Raw genomic sequence first — 15,671 nt, forward strand, 5'->3', positions numbered from 1 at the left:
CGATTCGGGACGGTCACTCTGTCCCCACACCGATGCTGCCAGACCTGTGCAGGGATGGGGCGGGGGGAAGCATTAGGTCGTAACACTCATTTGGAGAGCAAATGTAGACACGAAAGGACTGAATGGTCTCCAGTGCTATGCAAATTCTTTGATATTCTATGATATATCTGTGCACCGGAGGGATACACGTTTGTTGCTCAGGGAGTTGTATTTATTGACTTCATGAGCACTGACTTGGAACCCGCAGCTCACCCTTTGCCCGGGATTGATGTCTGCTCGCAGTATTTAATACATTATCAGCGCCGCCATTTATTGGAAGTATCCTAGAGCACTAAGGTGACCGCAGTCCCAATTTTCTGCTGAAATTAAGACACCATTTGCGCTACAATTTACAACTGCATTGTCTGTGATTATCAATCCCACAAGAGGTTTGTAGACAAGAAAAAATAAACTGATGCAACTTAGACATTGCCTAGATACAGTGTACTAAGTGCTGGAGTGGTAAACAGGATATCGCAGCTCTTTCATGTGTCGATTTAGTGGCTCTTAAAAGAGCCGTTGTTGTACTTGGTGCTGAAGCCGGGTTTTAGGCGCGTTCCCCCCGGATGCGGCGGGCCAGCTGGATGTCTTTGGGCATGATGGTGACTCGCTTGGCGTGGATGGCGCACAGGTTGGTGTCCTCAAAGAGCCCCACCAGGTAAGCCTCGCTGGCCTCCTGCAGGGCCATGACAGCCGAGCTCTGGAAGCGCAGGTCTGTCTTGAAGTCCTGAGCGATCTCTCGCACCAGGCGCTGGAAGGGCAGTTTGCGGATGAGCAGCTCGGTGGATTTCTGGTAGCGGCGGATCTCCCTCAGAGCCACAGTGCCGGGTCTGTAGCGATGAGGCTTCTTCACTCCGCCCGTGGCTGGAGCGCTCTTCCGGGCCGCTTTGGTAGCCAGCTGTTTGCGGGGAGCTTTCCCTCCGGTCGATTTGCGCGCTGTCTGCTTGGTCCTGGCCATTTTCTGAACAGACTCGCAACAGTCTGAGATGCAAGAACTATTAATACAATTTGCTCTACAACCCGTCTTTTTAAACTCTATGAGGAACCGCTCCGAACAGTAATTGGTTGCAGCCTTACACCCAGGCAGTTTTATCCTAAATCTAACCAATGAATTAACCCCTGGCAACTCAGGTCCCCATTGGTCGAGTTGTTTTTAATCGATCATTTCAAAGATTCCGCCTTTATTTCGAGCCGTTTCCCGTCTCGACATCAGAATACTTTGTTCCTCCATTTTTTTAAATTAAAAATACCATTTTCACTGCAATTCAATATTTCCTAACCCGAATGAAATTCCAGTTCATTTAACCTATTCCGACAATTTTTAAACCCGGCATCATTCTGGTGAACCTGCTCATTTTTGGACAGGAGCACCAGTCTGTTGTTTGAACTGTGTAAAGTCAGTGCTGGATTTCGCAGGCAAAAATGGAAGGACTGTCCATTGCTCCCTACAGCACAACCAACCCTTAAAATCGCCGCTCGCTTAGAGGTCTGAAGTGGGTAATAAAATGGAACCGGTACTGGGGGCTTCAGACCCCTTCCCATTACCCTCATTCTGGGCAGTTCATGACGATAAAGAGCGGGGAAAGGGACCGGCTCGATTCTCCCGCTGTTCCCGGTCTGACAGATCACGGTCGCTGAAAGGAAATTGACAAATTCAGACTGTTCCTAAAATAGCGCCAAGATTTTGTGACAGGGAGTGCAATATAACAGATCATAAAGAGAGAGATTAAAAATTGTTGCCTGAAAATTAAGGTTATGTTGCATTTTCCAACACTGGAATTAGCAGCTTTTCGAATTCAGGTCAGTGCTCTTAATGTGACGTTTTGGGTGGCTCTTAAAAGAGCCTTTGTTCTGTGTTTGGTAGAAAGGGTCGAGTTGTTCAGCCGCCGAATCCATAGAGAGTGCGGCCCTGGCGTTTCAGAGCGTACACCACATCCATGGCAGTGACCGTCTTGCGCTTGGCGTGTTCAGTGTAGGTGACCGCATCCCTGATCACATTCTCCAGGAAAACCTTCAGCACCCCGCGAGTCTCCTCATAGATCAAACCCGAGATCCGCTTGACACCGCCACGGCGAGCCAGGCGGCGGATTGCTGGTTTGGTGATGCCCTGGATATTATCACGAAGCACTTTGCGGTGCCGCTTTGCTCCGCCTTTCCCCAGTCCTTTGCCTCCTTTCCCTCTGCCAGACATGATGATTCTTCACTCAGATCGCTGCAGAATATGAGACACGAACTGCTTCACGTTCCTCTTTAATACAGCTCGCCCGGACCTGACTGTAAAAGGCGGAGTGAGAGCAGGGAGGGGAGGAGACGGAGTGAAGATTAAACAGAGAGCGGGAGGCGGGGGGGAGAGCCGGAGTGACAGACAGAGAGAGAACAGCCCCTGATCTTTCAGCTCCTCCTCCAGTTTCTGCAACCGCCATTTTGAACCCGTTTATTACCAATGGAACCGAGACACAAACCCGGACAGACCCGGGCTTCACAGTCAGGAGTTTCAGCAAACCCGGAGCTTTGAAATATGCTCTCGTTATAATTAACACTCAGTAATATTCCGACCTAAACACAGTCTATTCTAAAACAGGAATCATCCTCAGTAACATCACCATCCTCATACACACACGGTTCCAGCATTTTACAAGCTGTTTGGGGGAATCTCCTGTGTTAAAATTGATGTTGTAAAGCGGCCTTTACCCACCAGTGTGCCACCGCCACACGTCCACTCGCACCCAACGCCCCTTGCCCCCCGCGCCGACACAGGTTCGGAGATTTTGTTCTCTCTGTGATGAGAGTGAAATGGGAAAAATTGCCATTGATTTTAGCGTTTGAATTGTCGCCGCGGAGATCTGCGCATGCGCTGTTTAAACCCGTCCCCGGTGTCGTCACCATGAGGATAACAGCGCATGCGCAAGTACTCCACCAACAATGGCTGAGAGCGTCATTCACTCAGTGAGCGGAATAGGGTTTAATTCAGCAGCGATCGGAGACATCACCGCCCCAGAGGGAAGTGAACAAACAGCATCTGCTTAAAGCAGCGCATCGGTTTGGAGCCGCGTCCGCAGATATGCTCAGAGATTGGCATTGAGTGTCCGGGCAGCTGAGGCGGAGGCGGCGGCTGTTTTTAATGGGCTCCCTGGAACACGAGCTGCTCCCGGAACATGGAGTGAGCGGGGGGAAGGGAGAGGCCATTCTCGAGCAGTGTCTGGACAGAGTGAGAAGAACTCGCCATTGAAGATCATTGCTGCTTTCTCTCCCCAAACCCGAGTGAAGCTTCCTGGCTTAGTCCCGGCTCCCACTGTCCCTTGTTATTGGACAGAGAATGGCGGGGGAAATAGCCGCACAGTAACAATGTTTCCAGTTACACAAAGAAGATCAATTTCAGGCACCAGGTGAGAAGTGTGAAAGAGACAATTTAAACAGTACCTGCTTGTTTCCGGGTGTACTGTTAGTTGAAATGGAGCAGCAAATAGAAATCTGACCCTTGCGAAAGTCACTCCTCCATCGCATAGTCTAATTCAAGGAGCAGTGCACAGGACGGGTTGTTTCTGAATGTCATAAAATTGTTGTAAAATCGCTCAAAATAGCAGATGAGCAAAAACAAATTGCTCCAGTAATGTGGTGGGGTCAGACACTGAGGTGCTGCTAGTTTTCCTTTGTTGATTGTTCATTATAATAACAGTTATTTATAAAATATATTGATCACTTTTGTATCTTCTACTTCACCTATTCTTCGGGTAATGGAGTTATGTTTTCTGTGTGTACGGAAAGAATTGAAGGAACCGGATGATTCCTCGAAACAAGGAAAAGTGCAGCGTGATGATTCCAACTCACAGTAAGTACAATATCACTCACAAAGCACAGAGATACTCCCAGGTCTTTAGGCCAACATATATCATATAGAGACCGACATAGACCCCAAGGTTGAGAGTCGCCCTTTCAATATAAGAGTCAAACAGATAATTGGTTGGATAAGTTGTTTCCATTTCCCTCCAACCCAGTACACCTGAGGACTAGGTACATCAATCCCAGGACAAAAGCACAGCCACTATTTGATTTAAATACACGGTGGCACTTTGGCCACAAATTAAATACCAGTTATTAACCACATCAGACAACATTTACCTTATTGTAAGATGCAGGATGTATTGCTACTAAGCATCACAGAATGTAGAGTGAGTTACACATTAAATACCAGTTCCAAAATCTGATGAAGCGTTAGACTAGAATGTACAATTAAAGTATGAATTCCGTTTTTTCAAACTGCAGGAATTACATAACGGACCATGCATCAGATTGATGCGTATATTATCACTTCAATTTGTTCTCACAGATACAAATTTAATACCACTACACAACTCGCACAGAAATACTGAACGTAGCCTGTAGATCATGCCTGAGATGCAGGTTAAGTACCAATACAGAAAACTCCCACACTTGCATTCAATGGCAGAGACACATAGATCGAGGATGAACCCCACACACACATGAAAGTCTAGAAACAGACATAAGAACAACAAATTCCAAATACAAATTCATTCCAGGGATTGACAAATTCAGAATTAAAGCTACTTTCATTTCCATTGCCATTGAGTGAAAGATGTAGAATGTAGCACACTGTCACATACCCAACCAGAGACTGGCAAAGGTATAATAAATTCCAGAGTCTCTTATTGTACCTGAGACTGACGGCCAAAAATAAACACATTCACATCGAGCAGTAGAGATTGAAAAATACAGAATGAAACTCATAATCCCATTCGGTATTGCACAGTGACAGGTAGAAATAAACCCCTCACTCACACCCTTTACAAGGTAATGACACAGAATGAGCAGCACATTCACATACAATACCAGAAACTGACAGATGTTGGATGATTCCCACCCTCAGTGTGGGCCAGATGCTGATGAAAACTGAATTAATGCACACTCACATTCAGTTTGAGAGATTGACTAATACACAGGTATGTCCACACTCACCAGAAACTGACATACACTGCATTAATCCCACTTTATACAGAGGACCAAACCCTGAAATGCAGAAAAGAAACCCCACAGGACGACACACAGAAAAAGACAATAAGGCAGAGACCAAAAGCAGTCATTTAAATTGCCACCGACTGACAGGCAGAAGACAAATCTCATTCACAGACATTAACAGATGAAGAAAAAAGTAAAATCAACATCAGTGACACAATTATTTCCAGATATGGACAGCAAAAGCCTGAGTGCCACATTCACAGATGTTACGGTTAGAATTAATCTCCCTCTCATGTAAATTACCCTGGACCTACTGATACAGAAAGAATAATAAATCCACATGCAAGACAAGACTTGGACACATACAGATTGAATGCAACAATATTGCACTTTACACGTAACTGAAAGGAAGCACGGAATAGAACACTTTTTATTTCACAAGTGATATATTGAAGCAAATCGAATCCCACACTCACATAGTATCAGAGAATGACATTCATATAATTTATCCTGCACTCATACACAGTCCCACAACTGACAGATACAGAGAGAAATCAACATTTGGTTACAGGCCCAGAGACTGTTACATACAGAATGAATGAAGCACACATGTAGTCAAAGACAGATGACTGCAGAACTGACCTCAAACTCACACTCACTTCCAGATATTGGCAGCTACCGAATGAGCTCCACATTCACTTGTAATTCTGGGGACTGACAGATGGAATGGGTCACAAAATCACATTCAGTTCCATGACTGACAGGTACATAATTCATCCCATGCTCACATACAGTACCATAGACAGACAGATACACAATTACAAATTATTTTGCATTAAGACTGACAGATAGAAAGTTAAATTGATTGTCACATTCAGCACCAGAGTCTGTCAGATATGGAATATGTCCTAAATCCACATCCCAAACCAGAGGCTAACAGATGCAGAATTAAGGCCATAACAACACAGCTCCAATGAATGTCAGTTACAGAATTAACCTGACAATGGATGAGAGATGGAGAGATGCAGACTGACTCTCACACTGGCTGAGTCCCAAGGGCTGATGATCACAGAATGAATCCCACAGTCACACACAACAATGACAGACAGTGAATGTGACCACACTCACAGAGCAGAGCAGAGACTGGGCAGTACAGGTTGATATCAGCACTTGCATACAGAAACAGAGACTGACAGATACATAATAAATCCCTCACACACATGCAGTTCAGCAAGTGACAGATACAGAGAGAATCCTATAGTCTCACATGGTACAAGATTAGCAGATAGAGAATGAATTCCACCATCACAAAAAGAAAAATGGAGATTGACAGATACAGAACAAACCTCTCTCATGTACAAGTCACAGAATTAGAAGGTACAGCATGAATCCCAAAGTTTCATTCATTACCAGAAATTACTGGAAATAGAATTATCCCCACATGATCTGAAATTGGCAGGCTTTTCAAATATGAAAATATAAGCCAGTCAGAACTTACAGTTTCTTCTACCTGGCTCTCTGATTAGTTGAGAATTGGATCGAGAAGGGTCTGTCCAATCAGAGCTAGAATCTGGCTACAGCCTCTCAAACCATTCATAAGAACATAAGAACAAGAAGCAGGAGTAGGCAATTCAGCCCCTCGAGCCTGCCCCGCCATTCAATACGATCATAGCTGATCTCATTTCGGCCTCAACTCCAATTTCCCGCCCTCTCCCCATAACCTTTCAACCCGTTACTAATTAAAAATCTGTTTATCTCCTCCTTAAATTTATTCAGCTGTTTCACAACCCTTTGAGAAAAGTAATTCTTCCTCATCCCTGATTTAAATCTATCACCCCTCAGCCTAAAACTATGGCCTCTCGTTCTAGAATGCCCCACAAGGGGAAACATGCGCTCCATGTCTACTTTGTCTATCCCTTTTAGTATCTTATATACCTCAATTAGGTCTCCTCTCACACTTCTAAACTCCAGCGAGTATAGGCCTAAACTGCTCAATCTCTCCTCTTATGACAAGACCCGCATCTCTGGAATCAATCTAGTGAACCACCTCTGAACTGCTTCCAATGCAAATACATCCTTCATCAAGTAAGGGGACCAAGACAGTGCACAGTACTCCAGGTGCAGTCTCACCAATGCCTTGTAAAGTTGCCACAACAATTCCCTATTCTTATACCCTATTCCTTTAGCAATAAATGCCACAAATCCATTTGCCTTTCTTATTACCTGCTGTGCCTGTATACTAGCTTTCAGAAATTCATGCATGAAATCTTATTTCTACGCACACTGACTCTACATCTTGCTCTCCAGTGCCTATTTGATTCCTCACTATAGCACTGTTCTCTTCCTTTACTAACAAAGCTACATCACCTCCTTTTCCTTCCTGCCTATCCTTCTGAAACACTGAGTACCCTTGGATATTCAGCTCACATACCTGTTCTCTCTGTAACCACGTCTCAGTAATCGCCACCAAGTCAAACCTATTTATCTCTATTTGTGCTTTTAACTCATTAGTTTTATTCTGAATGCTACACACATTCAGATACAAAGCCTTTAAGTTTGCCCCGTTCTCAATTGTCCCTATGCTTTTATGATTCTTTGGTGCAATATGGTGTTCACACACTCTGTCCATTCCTTTCACTTCTTGGGAACAATCAGCCTCGTCACTAACCTGCACTCTTACCCTCTCCTTAAACTTTGTTTTTTCTCTTTCCATGCAACTGAACCCCAGCCCCCGCCACTATTTAGTTTAAAACCCTATCTACAACCCTAGTTATACAATTCGCCAGGACACTGGTCCCAGCCTGATTAAAGTGGAGCTGATCCGAATGGAATAGCTCCCTCTTTCCCCAGTACTAGTGCCAATGTCCCATGAATTTGAACCCATTTCTCCCACACCAAACTTTGAGCCACACATTCACCTCTTTAATCTTATTGACCCGATACCAATTAGCTTGTGGCTCAGGTAGGAGATTATTACCTTGTTGGTTCTGCTTTTAAATTTAGCCCCTAGCCCCTAGCTGCTTGTATTCCCTCAGCAGAACCTCTTTCCTTGTTCTACCTCTATCGTTGGTGTCTCCGTGGACCACGACAACTGGATCTTTCCCCACCCACTCCAAGTTCCTCTGCAGCCCAGATGAGATATCCCTAACTCTAGCACCAGGTAGGGAACACAGCCTTCTGGACTCTCAATCCTGGCTACAGAGAACAGTATCATTCCCCTAACTATACTATCCCCGAGTACAGCTACATTTCTCTTTTCTCTCCCCACTTGAATGGCTCCCTGTGCCATGGTGCTATGGTCAGTTTGCTCATCCTCCCTAGAGTCCCCGCTCTTGTCCACACAGGGAGCAAGAATCTCGAACCTGTTGGTTAATGGCAAGGACTGAGTCTCCTGCAGTGCTACTTCCTGGATTCCTCTACCTGTGCCACTCATAGTCACACCCTCCTGTCCCTGACCACTGACCGAATTTAAGGAAACTCTTCCGAGACTGCTTCATGGCGACGGTAATTGCAGAGGGCACTCTTCCCAGACTTCCCAGACCATTCATAATGATTATTGATCGAGGGATTAAACTCATGGAATCAGTATCTTATACCTCACCTGTAGATGAATTCTAAAATATCCTTTTTTCCAGCAGGCAAATAATTGAAGGAACCAGAATAAATGAGATGTTTCCTCCAGCCAAATTGGAATGAAGATTCCCGCCAGCTCCTTCTCACACACAGTATGTACATTATCACTGACAGAGCACAGAGACACAGACAGGTCATCAGTTTCACAGTCTCAGGCAGCATAAATACTTCCAGAGTCATTTTCCATCCACGAATCAAACAGAGCAGGAGAGATAGGCGTAGTATCCATTTCACCCGCAGACTGGAGTGTCCATAAATCCCAGTCCAAATTCTCACCCACTATCAAATTCTCACTGGGTCAATCCCACAATAGTGCTGCCTTCGCTACAAGTTAAATATCAGGTGAAACTGACATGTTTCCAGTTACAAGCTCACAGGCTTAACGTTAATGATGCATGCTGAGATTCATGTTAATTACCAGTCCAGTATTCGCACATGCCATGAGTTTATAAATTGCACTATTCATTCCCATAATGTGTTGTGACATATATCTGAGATACAAGTTCAAATCTCAAGTACATTATCAGTTTGAGATATCCTGAAAGCTAGTATAACCTGAGACAGAAATTCAGTTTCTAGTTTAAAACTCACCCTGATTATGAAACTAAAAGATACAATATCAATTTGATGAATATGAACTGAGCTATAGATTACATACTAATCCTCCATCCTCACACAGTGTCAAATGGAAATACTGTAACAATTCCAGATTCAGCTCCATTTTACCTTCATGTCAAAGTTCTTACTCAGAATCAGACTGAATGTCACAGATCAAATCGATTAGTACAACTTGAGTTACACTTGCACACCCATCCAGTATCAGATTGAAGGATGCATTATCTTTCCCAATTGTGTTCAAAGTGACAGAGATTTAATACTGCGCCAAACTCACACATATAGTTTGCTTAAGCCGACCACATTAGTGGCCTGTGGCTGTGCTGGAAATTTATATACAATTAACCCAATCTTACAAACAATCCCAGACACTGAAGGTTACATGATAAATCCCATTCCCACCCAGAGTACCAGAGACTGACAGATAGAGAATAATTCTCAAACACATGTTCAGTGCCAGATGCTGAGAGACACAAGCTGTTCACTGCACTCACTCACAATATTTGAGTGTGCATGATACAAAATTTTTCTGACACACCAATGATACCACTGAGAGACTGTAGAAAGGGTCCGAGAGTCACATAGAGTAACAAGTGCTGACAGAAACAAATAAAAGTCCACACGCACACACACACAGACACACACACACACACAGACACACGCACAAACTCACAATAAATCCACTTCCACATACAATACTAGTGAATGAAATATACCAATTGAATCGCACAATTTCATACAGTAGCAGACACTGACAGATACAGAATTAATCCCACTGACAGATATAGAATGAATCTCATGCTCACAAACAACACGAGGGAATGAAAGACACATATGATTCCCAACCTACATAACAATACCACAGACATAGAATGCCATTGACAGATCCAGAATTAAACCCACACATTAGGAGAGCCTGACAGATATATATGATTGTCATGCTCAAAAACAACACCAGAGACATTCAGGTACAAAATCATCCCCAGTTCCTATAGATTGCCAGACAATGAAATTTGGAATATGAATCCTACACTCACCTACTCCCCTAGTGACAGATCAGAATGCCTGCCAAACTCATACACAGTTCCAGGGAATAACAAATGCAGTCTGAAACTTCACTCCCAGGAATACCAGAGACAATCAGATTCCGAATGGTTTCCACATTCACATACAATAGCAGTGACTGGCAAAGAGTGAAACACATGCACACTCACAAACCACCACCACCATTAAGAAATTCAGAGTGAGTACCGAGCTCACTTGCAATACCAGAAAGTGACTGATAGAACACATCCATTGCACACGTACCATTCCACTGTCAGGCTCAAAACGTGACCCAACACTCATGCAGCACCTGGAAATGCAAGATACAGACTGACTGTGACTCAGATATATTGTACCAGATATCAACAGAAGCAGAATGAATTCAACATTCACCTACAGTTCCACAGAGAATGTATCCACACTCACATACGGTAAACAAGACTGACAGGTTCAGAGTGTCTTTCACAAAGCACCAGTGAGTGACAGATACAGAATAAATCCCTTCCCCTCCCAATATAATGTGAACAATTCTTGCCTGTTGTGTCCATCCCTGATCTGTAAACTTCGACCTAGCAGAGTGTGCTGACCTCTACTGGCCAGAACCGAGAACTGCAACATAGCGGAGGGAACTCACATGAACTGTTGGTGTTGCAGAAACAGGCCAATGTGAGGAATAAGTGATGGGATGTGATAGGGTCGACACAGAGATATGAGTATTAAATCCGATTAAAAAATTCAATATAATTTATGGAATCTGTAGAATTTGGAAGTTGTTGTCGTCTTGAGCAGTTGAGTCGATTAGCGCAGCTGTATTTAAGAGAAAGCTAGGTAAGTATAGGAGGAAGAATGGATTTCATGGATCAGCAGATAATGGTACATGAAGTATTCTGGGTGGAGTATCTTGTGGAATAATGTACCAATTCGACCAGATGGCCCAATGAAGTATATTCACCTCACACTCACACAGTGTACCAGAGACAGCAATACAGAGTGAAACATACACACACATCCCTAGAGACTGACAGATACATAATGAATCAGACACTCAAATCCTTTACCAGAGAGGTAGTGAGACAGAATGAATCCTACAATTAAATACATACACGCTTAGAATACTTACAGCACAGCAAGAGGCCATTTGGCCCTTCGTGTCTGTTGTTGTTCTCCACCAGAGCCACTCAGCTACTTCTGATCCCCAGCCCTCTCACCACAGCCTGGCAAACCTTTTCCCTTCAGGTGCTTATCCAATTCCCTTTTGACAACCCCACTTTCTCCTGTCTCTAGCACATTCTCAGGCAGTGAGTTGCAGATCCTAATGACTTCCTGCATGAAAAGATTTTTCCTGATTCCTCCATTAGTACTTTTGCCAACCACCATAAATCGATGCCTACTGCCCACAGGACCATTTTATCATTATCTACTATGTCTAGAACACTCATTATTTTGAACATTTCTACCAAACCTCCTCACAGCTTTCTCTTTTTGAAGGAGAGTAACCACATCTTCTCGAATCTCTCCATGTAACTAAAGCCCCTCACCCTTACAACCATTCTTATAAAGCTTTTCTGCACTCTTTCTAAAACCCTCACGTATTTCCAACGGTTTGGTGCCCAAAATTAGACTAATGCTAGTGTCTGTGTGACATCTTTCTGTATCTGTGCAAGGGAGCCTGTATCTGTCTGATCTCACTTGGTGTGAGAGGAGTTGTAAGGATCAGGGTAGAAACTGTCTGCACAGGCAGTCCTTTTCCATAGGCACACATGTATGTTAGAGACCGACATGTACACCTCATATCCGACACAGACACAGTGCAAGGGCCAGGCAGATATAAAATTTATCCCACAGTAACAACCGATAAAAAAATGGAAATATAGAAGCAAAATATTCTGGATGCTGGGAATCTGAAATAAACACAGGAAATGCTGGAAATACACAGCAGATCTGGAAGCACCTGTGGCTTCAGGTCATGACATTTTATTGGAACTGGGAACGGTTAGAAATGTAACAGATTTATGTAGAAATTGTCACTTAGGAATGCAGAACGTGAGAGTTCCTGAAAAAAGGGACATGATGTTGAAAATTTTTGTCTTTCCCTCTTCAGTGTTAATGGGATCCAAACCAGTTGGTGAAGCTGAGCCAAGACACAGAGATTGTATTGATCGAGAGATTTTATTTACTTGTTTAGTCTCACACCTCTGCTGCTTCACAACCCTATTTCCCAGCTAACCTCTATGTATATGTGCTCAACAACAAATAATACCGTCTTTTCCTAAGCTAAGTAATGTAATTAATATTATGTTAACAAACCTTAAATAACTCATTGAAAAGACATTAACTTTCAGAACAGATACAAGTATACCAAATCTCAAAGGGAACAAAACTTTATACTGCATGAGAAGGGGGTGCTGATTGGATGACAAATATTTGCTGATTGGTAGAGGCATTGCCATGGGAATGCAACAGGGAAGAGTTAACTGCCAAGCATTTGTCTTATTTCAAACAGCCAAGTAGACTCTGATTGCTCCAGGCATTTCCCTGGGAAGGAATCAGGGAATGATTGTCCACCAAGTTTTTCTTAGGCTACTGGGACAATAGTTAACTGCAGAGTCAGTTATAGGACTCATTGTCGTGATCAGTTCGGTGGTGTTGCTACTGAAACAGTGAGTATAAAGTGCAGTTATTTTGGGTGAGATAAGTTTTGGTTGAGAAGGATCAAGTGAATGCTCAAGAATGCACCAGAAGAAAACGGTTTGCACATGTGCCAGTCCCAAGAAAGAAGCCTTTGTGACAAGCCCGTGGTAACTCTTCACTGGTTTATCCATCTGTAAAGATATTGTTGGGCAAAGGAATGTTGGGAAATTGAATCACCTTCTTTTGTTTGTATTGAGATCTTTCTGACTGTTTTGTCTGGTTAATGTAGTTTCTTTTTCTTGTTTTAATAAATATTTTATTTTTTGTGTTCAAAGTTCATGAGCAAACACCTGTGAATTTCTTCTCTTTTCTCACATCCTACACATGTTGGGTTCTATCAAACCAGGTTTCACTCTGGGAACTTATCCAGTTTTACCATCAGCCGGGATCATAACAGATGTTCGTGTAATTCTTAGCACAATCGGGATTGGTCAGTAAGTATTCTCCTTCTGTGAAATCACATCCAATGTTGGATACTATGTTCTGAGCTTTTCAAGCTGGATCTTGGTGAGTATGCTCAGTACTTTGCCTGTTGTGAACAGCTGAAGGCCTAAGCTGTTTGATATGATCCAACAGTCATTGGGTCATATGGCCACAGACCTCACATCACACTGACACTGAAATTCATATACAACATTAATTATTTGACTTGTTGGCAGAACATTGTTTTAGTCTTGACAGCAGCATCCCGTTAGTGGAGAATGCCACTCGTGTTGCTACTGCATAGTAGCATTGTGAAACGGGTTGTTTTATTAGTTGTTCACGTTTTTGAGATACCGTAACCATTCCAGTGTTATCTGAGGTAGACTGGACACTATTCAGAAAATGAAGTGGCGGGCTTAGGCCCATTGTTGAGTTTGTGTTGTATACAGTGAGCAATTATTTGATCGAGTGAGCCATTATCCGGCAGGATAGCTTTGAAGTGCCTGATTTTGGCATCATGTTGCATGATTAGCAAATGGCCTGGTCCCTACCTATCAGTTTGGCGATAAGACCTACCTTATACCGCATGGAACTGTAGGAATCCCAACAGTGGCGGTGGGCTAGCAGTAGACAGTAGTAGAGAACGCATTGGCAGATTTCTCAAGTAGTACATTGAGGAAAGGGGGCTCATTTGACTGGTCAATTTCAATGAGAAGAGAGCAAGTTAGAGCACATTAAGGTATCACAGGATTTTTTTTTACATGTAGCTACAGATGCAGATATAGAAAATGTGTAACTAATGTATCAGAGACATGAAAGGGATAGGATGTTAGGGGTCATTTCATTGGAGACACGTTTCTCGTGGAAATGGGCAAAGATATTTACAAGAGCTGGGCCTAGACGGTATCCCATGGCAACATCATCTCTTTGGGCATACACGGTGTCATTAAAACTGAAAGCAACTGCATGAGTTGCTGAGTTCATATGTTCAATGAATACAAATTCAGACAATGGCAGTGAGACTAGATCATCATGAATTAATGACGTGGTTCAAATGTGAATGGCTTCCTTGAATGGCACCTTAATCAAGAGGCTAGCAATGTCAAACAAGCAACACGCTCATGCACACACCATTGCTATTGATATGCAAGTCCTGTATGGACTTCACAAAGGAGAAGGAACCCTTCACCATGTATGGGGAAAACTCGCTCAGAACTGTTTGTAGCAACTCACTCAACCATTTGGCCAATTCATTTTGTGAAGAATCAGTCAGAGATGAGATAGGATGTAAAGGGACATCTCTTTTCTGAGTCTTTGGTAGCCCATGTATACGTGGACACAGTGAACCATGAGGGCAAACCCTACTATATACTCCACCAGGCAGTTCATTATGCCACACTCTCATTCCACAATTGGACAACACTTAATAAACAATCCCAATTGTGCTAAGAATTACAATTGCAGTGTGAACTAGGGCGCATAGTTTATAAAATAATGGGTCCCCTATTTACGATGGAGATGAGTAATTTATTTTCAAAGGATCGTTAGTCATTGAATTATCTTCCCGAGAGAGCGGTGGAGGCTGAATCATTAAATATATTGAAGGCTGAGTTAGATTCTACGAGGGAGTCAAGGGTTGTGGGAGACAGACAGGAAAATGGAGTTGAGGCCACAATCAGATCAGCCATGATCGTGTTTAATGGCAGAATAGGCTCGAAGGGCTGAATGGCCTACTGCTGCTCCAATCTCTAACGTTCTTTGTACTGTAACCTCTGTCCCTATTTTGATTATTTTTTCACATTTGGTTTAAAATCACTTTTCTGTCATTTTTTTTGCTTTCGGATGGCATCTGCTCCTCATTTTTCCATTTGCACCACTTTTCTGCACATCTCTTCTTTTGTTACATGTTCCTTTACCTCTCCCTTTTGCCTTGCAGCAGCAATTCTTTCGTCATTTAATCTCTCCTGCCACGTAGAGCTTCAGCCATCTCCTCTGCCCCCACAGCCTCCCTTTCATTGACTGCCCATTTCTTGGTAATAGTCTTCAGTGTCACCTGCTAATCTTTTTTCATACACTCCCTCTGCTGTTCGAGTTTCCTTTTTGAGCTCTCCTCTGTACTTTCTGTATTCTGCTTGGTTCTTTAATTTATTATGAATCTGACATTTATTATTAGCCTGTTTTCGGATTTTCCACAAAGCACAGGATGTGTAGGCAACAGCTCTCAGTTTTCCCAAAATTACACTGAAATGATC

The 15,671-nt window shown here is 43.1% G+C and overlaps 1 protein-coding gene and 1 long non-coding RNA gene across 3 annotated transcripts in view; one reads left to right on the forward strand and one right to left on the reverse strand.

Annotated features, from left to right (window-relative positions):
* LOC144670314 (histone H2B-like) overlaps window positions 1-15,671 on the reverse strand; it is a 1,149,071-nt gene that overhangs the window by 369,958 nt on the left and 763,442 nt on the right. The window lies entirely within an intron of this gene.
* LOC144670476 (uncharacterized) lies at window positions 3,036-13,274 on the forward strand. 2 transcript variants are annotated; one of them, XR_013573882.1, is made up of 4 exons: window positions 3,046-3,425; window positions 3,805-3,868; window positions 8,649-8,738; window positions 12,407-13,273. It is a non-coding gene; the product is annotated as an uncharacterized LOC144670476 (long non-coding RNA). The 2 variants fall into 2 exon arrangements; XR_013573881.1 differs by lacking the exon at window positions 8,649-8,738 and having other exon boundaries at window positions 3,036-3,425; window positions 12,407-13,274.

Source organism: Cetorhinus maximus, chromosome 31, assembly GCF_964194155.1.
Source record: "Cetorhinus maximus chromosome 31, sCetMax3.hap1.1, whole genome shotgun sequence".
Taxonomy (NCBI): Eukaryota; Metazoa; Chordata; class Chondrichthyes; order Lamniformes; family Cetorhinidae; genus Cetorhinus; species Cetorhinus maximus.